The sequence below is a fragment of the Fukomys damarensis genome, unplaced genomic scaffold (assembly GCF_012274545.1).
Source record: "Fukomys damarensis isolate Sample0158 unplaced genomic scaffold, DMR_v1.0_HiC HiC_scaffold_23, whole genome shotgun sequence".
In the NCBI taxonomy this organism is placed as follows: Eukaryota; Metazoa; Chordata; class Mammalia; order Rodentia; family Bathyergidae; genus Fukomys; species Fukomys damarensis.
In genome coordinates, this window is record NW_022900935.1 from 22,877,256 (window position 1) to 22,883,176 (window position 5,921).

Consider the following 5,921-nt stretch of genomic DNA (forward strand, 5'->3'; position numbering starts at 1 on the left):
AAAAAAAAAAAAAAAAAAAAGAAAAGGAAATTGTTACTGTTTTTGCTAGGTTGTGGTTAATATTACCAGCTGGGAAGCTGTGGGTGCTGATTCCCTTCCAGCACAGGCCAGGTGAAGTCAGTAATTGGAGAAGAGCTCAGAGCTATCAGAAGATGGCATTCTGACCCCAGCTAGGATGGCAGGGAAGGTGAAAGCTTTGGAACCTCAGTGAAGAATCATCCTGCTAACAAAGATAGAATGAAATGTGGCAGCTTGGGCTTTCCATGGGACATGCTGGTCATCTCTTCTTCCTGACTACTGACCTGGTTGGCACTCAGTGCCTGTAGTCTTAAGAGCACAGTAGGACTGATCTTCCCACTCCTTCCTTGGAACCAGGTGTGCCGGCTGGTATAAAGGAGGCACATCCTTGCAGCTCCTGCTGAGAGCTAACCCTGACACTTCCCAGCCAATTCCGATGCCAAGGCTGATGGCAAGAACTTCTGCTTCTGGTCAGGCTGGACTAGGAGAGACTGGATTTATCCTCTTATTGGAAACAATTTAGAAAACAACAGCAACAACAACAAAAAAGGTATGACTCAATACATTTGACATTAGGCAATGAAGAACAATGATGGATGAGAGCAAGGAAGAAAAACAAGGTGAGACTTGTGGCTGACTTCCACCCATTGAAAGGCACAGTAGGGGAATTCAGGCAGATCTGTCTTCCTCAGGAAACAGGACATGACTGGGAGTCTGGGGGAAGCCAAACAGGCTATAATTTGTAGGACAGAGCATTAGAGAGACTAAAAGCTATAGAGATAGTGAACTGGAGATACACAGAGGGTTCTCTTCAGATACTAATCAACAGGAAATTTCCTGAGGTTAGGGAGATTCACAAAAGAAAAAAGGAAATAGTCCTTAGAGTTCACATGAGGCTGGGAAATAGAGCTTGTTTCTGGTATCCAGAGTGGAAAGTCTCTGAATTTAAGGCACATCAATTAGAGCACTAACAAGAGTCATGGCTGGGTAGTGGGGGTGAGGAAGAAGTAACCCCACATTAAAAACAGCACTGGTCTCACCAAAGAATCAAATGTTTTCCAAGCAATTTTATTAATTCTTGAAGCAAAATTCTTTATAAAACACAAAAATATACAGCACACAAGTTAAAATTCACAAATATCTGGCACCCAATCAGTGTTTACCGGGAAAGCAAAGGAGTAAGAAAATAATTACCTATGATGAAAATATTGATCAGTCCATTGACACTGACTCAGAAATGACATGACGGTACAGTCAATAATATCAAAACTATTATTATGAATATATTTTATGTTAAACTAGAATAAAAGATTGACTGTACAGATCAGACATTGACTTTGCGGGAGGGGGGCTGGGGATTGAACCCAGAGCCTTCACACTGAGTTACATCCCTACTCCTTTTTAATTTTGAGACAGGGTCTTGCTAAGTTGCTAGGTTGCCAAAACCTAGCTCAAACTTGGAATTCTCCTTCCTCAGCCTCTTAGAGTGCTGGGATTGCAGGCATGGGTCACCACACCCAGCTCCTGGCCATATTTTAAAAGACTAAAGGAAAACTTAGAGATGGAAACTACAATGACTGAGTTGAAAAATACAATGGATAAAAGCAATGGCAGATTAAACATTGTCAAACTATTTTTATTCATATATCACAGGATTGTCCAAATGGAAAAACACATGGAATCTACAAACAAGTTACTTAGCAAAGATGTGGGCTACAAGATCAATATACAAAACTCAATTATGTTTCTACTCATATGCAACAAAATGAAATTAAAATTTTTCAAAAGTTCAGTGGCATAAAAATATATGCTATTTGGAGATAAATCTGGTAAAAATATTTTAGGACCTGGACACTGAAATGATAAATGATTGTGGTGGTAAATTAGTACTTAAGAAAATGAAAAGACAAGACACAAACTGGGAGTAAAAAAGAACCACAAATCTGATAAAGGATTTGGTTTCAGAATAGATAATGAGTTTTTATAACTAAGCACTAAGAAAACTAACAGCCCAATTAAAATATGGATAGTGATTCAAACAGATACTTTGCTAAGAATGTAGATGATGCTAATAAGACATGAAAGTATACTTAATGTCATGGTCACTAGCAGAATGTAAATTAAAACTATAGCGCAATAACTCTATACATCTACTAAAAGGTCCAAAATGAAAAGGATTGAATAAGTCAAATGTTGGGGAAAATGTGGGACAACTGGAATTCTCATATAGGCTTGTGGTAGTGAAATGAGATACCCACTTTAAAAAAGTTTGACAATTTCTTAAAAAGTTAAATGTACATGACAAAATAACCTGATTATTCCACTCTTAATGATTTACCCAAGCAGATCAAAAGTATTACAGCAAACTGTACATCAATATTTGTAGCAAATTTATTTGCAATACCTAAAATGTGGAAATAATCCAGATCCCAGAGCCATGGGAAAGGATAAGGATTTGGCCCAGGGATTGCTAGCAGAAGGTTTAAATAGAGTCCATCTGGAAATGTGGAGCCCTGAATAAGAGACTTCCAGGTACAAATTATGACTCTGCTACCCATGAAAATAATGAGTTTGGGCCAATGATTTCCTTGATCTTTAGTAAAAAGACTCATCTGTAAAAGGACTGAAATCCAGTGGGTATTTGTAGCACCACTCAGGTTAGGTCTGCTACTGGCTCTGCAACTTACTAGTGTGACCTAAAGCAAATGAGTTTACTTCTCTGGGCCTCAGTGACTGCAGATGTAAGATGGGCTTGATAATGAAAGAACCCACCTCACAAAGGTGTTATGAGGATGAAGATGGGCTGGCTATACATGTACAAGCCTTAGAGCAGGCATTCCACCTTGTAAGTCTTTGCTATTACCATCTTCTGCCTCCTCATTGCCATCTTTAATATTGTTTACATCAAAGGACTCTAGGGAGGTTTACACAAAGCAGCTTTTATAAACTGGCACAGGCATTATAAAATAATTACAGGGCAGAGTGACAGGTGCTATGACAGTGTGCTGGAACACTCACAGAGAAAGAGTTCTGCTTGGCTGAGTGGAAGAAGGACGGGGCATGCTTCCCAGAGGAAGTGGGGTTTTAGTTGCATCTTGCAGAACATGTAGAAGTTCTCTAAGCAGAGGAAGAGAAGATAGGAAGATGAATTTGTACAAGATTTGTTGGTGAGAAAGACTGAATGTCACAGGAACACAGGACGGTTTCATGAGACTGTGTTTGGAGTGAGGGGAAAGGCAAAAGGCTACACAGGGACATTGGGGCCAGATCTCAAAAAGCTGGAAGTACCTTGCTGGGCATTTAAACTTGATCTGGTAAGCGAACAGTTCTTACTTGTCAGAATGGCAGCATTACCTGGGACACTTTTAAAAAAATGGAATATTCTGAGCCAGTATTTCTGACTCAGGCCTGTGGAAATCAGCTCACTCCCATAATCAGAAATAAGTCTAGTTTCACCCAGTTCATGTTACCCCCCACCCCAGCCATGTGTCCAGGGATGGCCCTGAACCAAATCAGAGCCAAAGAAAAGTAAGGAGACTTTTTTTGGCATTCCTAAAAAAAAAAGAAGTGCCTCCCCTTCCCTCATGGCTACAAGAGAGACTCCCTTCTGTGGGATGTTACAGAGAGGGACAAGGAATCCATTAGCAGAATGAGGGTGAGCTCAGAATGGGAGCATGAACACAGCACAGCAAAGCTCAGAGCAGACCCGGGGAGACCCTGGCTCCATTCTGGGTGATATTGTTTGAAGTCAAGGAACAGATTCCTTTCATTTAAGTGAATTTTCATTCATTCATTTGTTTCTCCAGTTTATACTAACTATTTACTATGTGTGTATAGAGACAGTTACAGAAATAATTTGAGTTAGGCTTTCCATGACCATAATCCAAAGCTAACCTTAACCTAACCCTTAGTCATAAACTAGAACTCTGACCTTTTTCCAGAGAAGAGATTTTATTGGCCAGAAACACAGGGCTGACTACCCAAGCTATCTGGGTGAAATGGGCATTAATATAAAAATAGGTGTGGCAGGCTGAGCATAGGGGCACACCTCTGTAATCCCAGCATTCTGGGAGGCTGAGGCAGGAGGATCGCAGTGTGGACACAACCTGGGCAATTTAGCAACTTAGTGAGATTCTATCTCAAATTAAAAATAAATAATTTTTTAAAAGGGCTGGGGATGTAGCTCAATGCAAAGGCCCTGGGCTCAGTCCCCAGTAGCACTAAAAACAAAACAAACAACAAACAACCCCCTCATCAGAATAAGCATGGTATATAAAGTGAAGGCCCAAAGTATTATAAAGAACTTATTAATTAGCAATGGGCCTCATAAAGTCAAGACAGAGGGGACCCCTGTTAAATTCAGTTCCTCCCTCATTAGCAGATGTCTAATGCATCTGTGACCTAATGTCACATGTATTAAATGTCAAAATTCCCAGCAAAAAACCCCTGTGATGACTCATCACATGGACAATTTCTGTGACCACCTGTAAAGATATGTAGTAGGTAGTGTCCCTCGTATAAACACTGTAATCCATATGTATAGATCCTAATAATTTTATTGGGTAACTATAGTAAATGCTTTCAGGTATATAGTGTTAGAATGTCTTTAAATTTTTGAACAATTTAACAGTTCAAAGTGATGACTATATACTTTCCACTTTATGGCTGAACTTCTCAGGATCGGTCTTTTTCTATTTTGGTCATTCCAGTGGGTGCATAGTAGTTCTTTACTGTGGTTTAAGTTTGCATTTGCCTAATGACTAATGATGTTAAGAATTTTTCTGTTTACCCATTGGCCACTCATATATCTTCTTCAGGTGAAGCATCTGTTCAAATCATTTGTCTATTTGAAAATGTGGTTTTCTCTTTTTTGGTACCAGGGATTGAACTCAGGTCCTTGAGCTTGCAAGGCAAGCAGCGGAACCACTGAGCTAAATCCCTGGCTTAATGTGGTTTTTCTTATTATGGGGTTATATGAGTTCTTTATAAAGTCTGAATAGAAGTCTTTATCTGCTCTGCATTTTCCAAATGTTTTTACCCCTCCATGGCTTGCCTTTTTACTTTTTAAATGTGCCTTTCAAAAATCAGAGGTTTTTCATTTTGATGAAGTCTAACTGATCAATTTTTTAATTTTGATGTAATACAAATAGATATGAATAAAGAAAATATAAAAAGACTTCTTACATCTATAAAAAAACACAAAATTTCATAACAAAATAATTAGAGAATAACAACAGTCAATACACTGTGTACCATAGTCTTAAAAGAATGGCTAAAATGTTACTCAGAGTATAAGTCATAGACAAAACAGATTCTCTCTTACAATCATTTTTTGAAAAATGGTTTCCGCCTTTTTTGTCTCCTTTAAAGCTAGGTCTCCGCATGGCCCAGGCCTGCTGTGATGGTGCCACACGTCGTTGTTTTATGGTGGGAGGCTGTGTGGTGTGACAGCTGTCCTTCAGTATCGTGGGGAAGGATTCCAGACCCCCTGGGCCATCTAAATACACAGATGCTCAAGTCCTTTCTACACAATGGCACTGTACGGCATCTGTATATGACAGTGCACATCTTCCCATTTACTTTAAACCAGCTTTAGACTACCTAAGACATTGTAAATGCTGTGTAAATAGATGTTATACTACATTGTTTAGGAAATAATATCAAGAAAAAAGTCTGCCCATGTTCGGTTGAAATGTAATTTTTTTTCCTAAATATTTTTGATCCATGGATAGTTTAGTCTCTGGAGGTAGAACAAATAGCTATAGACATCTGATGTGTTTTAGGATACATAGCAGCAGTCCAGCTGGGAGAAACCAGCTGCATGTTGTGAGCAGCCCTAGGGAGAGTTCCATGTGGTGAGGACTGTATGGTTTACGGCAGCTCTGACAACGTCTGGATCGCAA

General features: G+C 39.3%; 1 long non-coding RNA gene across 2 annotated transcripts in view; it reads left to right on the forward strand.

The window, feature by feature from the left end:
- Positions 1–5,686, forward strand: part of LOC104869187 — a 24,277-nt gene extending 18,591 nt beyond the window's left edge. The window contains exons 3-4 of one of the 2 annotated variants that reach the window (XR_002025693.2): positions 376–568; positions 5,389–5,686. This is a non-coding gene — a long non-coding RNA (uncharacterized LOC104869187). Of the gene's footprint in view, positions 1–375; positions 1,256–5,388 lie in introns of those variants that run through there. The other variant, XR_782225.1, reaches the window with a different exon arrangement.
- Positions 5,687–5,921: the final 235 nt, after the last annotated feature.